Genomic DNA, 291 nt, shown 5'->3' on the forward strand with positions numbered 1-291 from the left:
AGTGGTACATCTCAAGAAATGTGAGGTCAAAAGAAATATGTGCAAGATCGCATGCCAGTATGTGAATGTATGCAACGGGGGAAGCAAAGATGTTTTAATTTCTGCTACAAAATATGTGTTCCTCAAAACTGTTTCTTGCACGGACACAGCAGTAGTTGCAACCTCTTGAATTTGCAAATATCCCACTACTTTACTCAACCTACCTTGTTCCCAGCCAAAGCATGGGGCTGTTTTCTGCAAAAAAATCTCTGATAAACCAGCTACACTAAACACTAAATGTTAGCAATTAGC

This window comes from Morone saxatilis, unplaced genomic scaffold (assembly GCF_004916995.1).
Source record: "Morone saxatilis isolate NCDOM2014 unplaced genomic scaffold, NCSU_SB_2.0 Contig23, whole genome shotgun sequence".
Taxonomy (NCBI): domain Eukaryota; kingdom Metazoa; phylum Chordata; class Actinopteri; family Moronidae; genus Morone; species Morone saxatilis.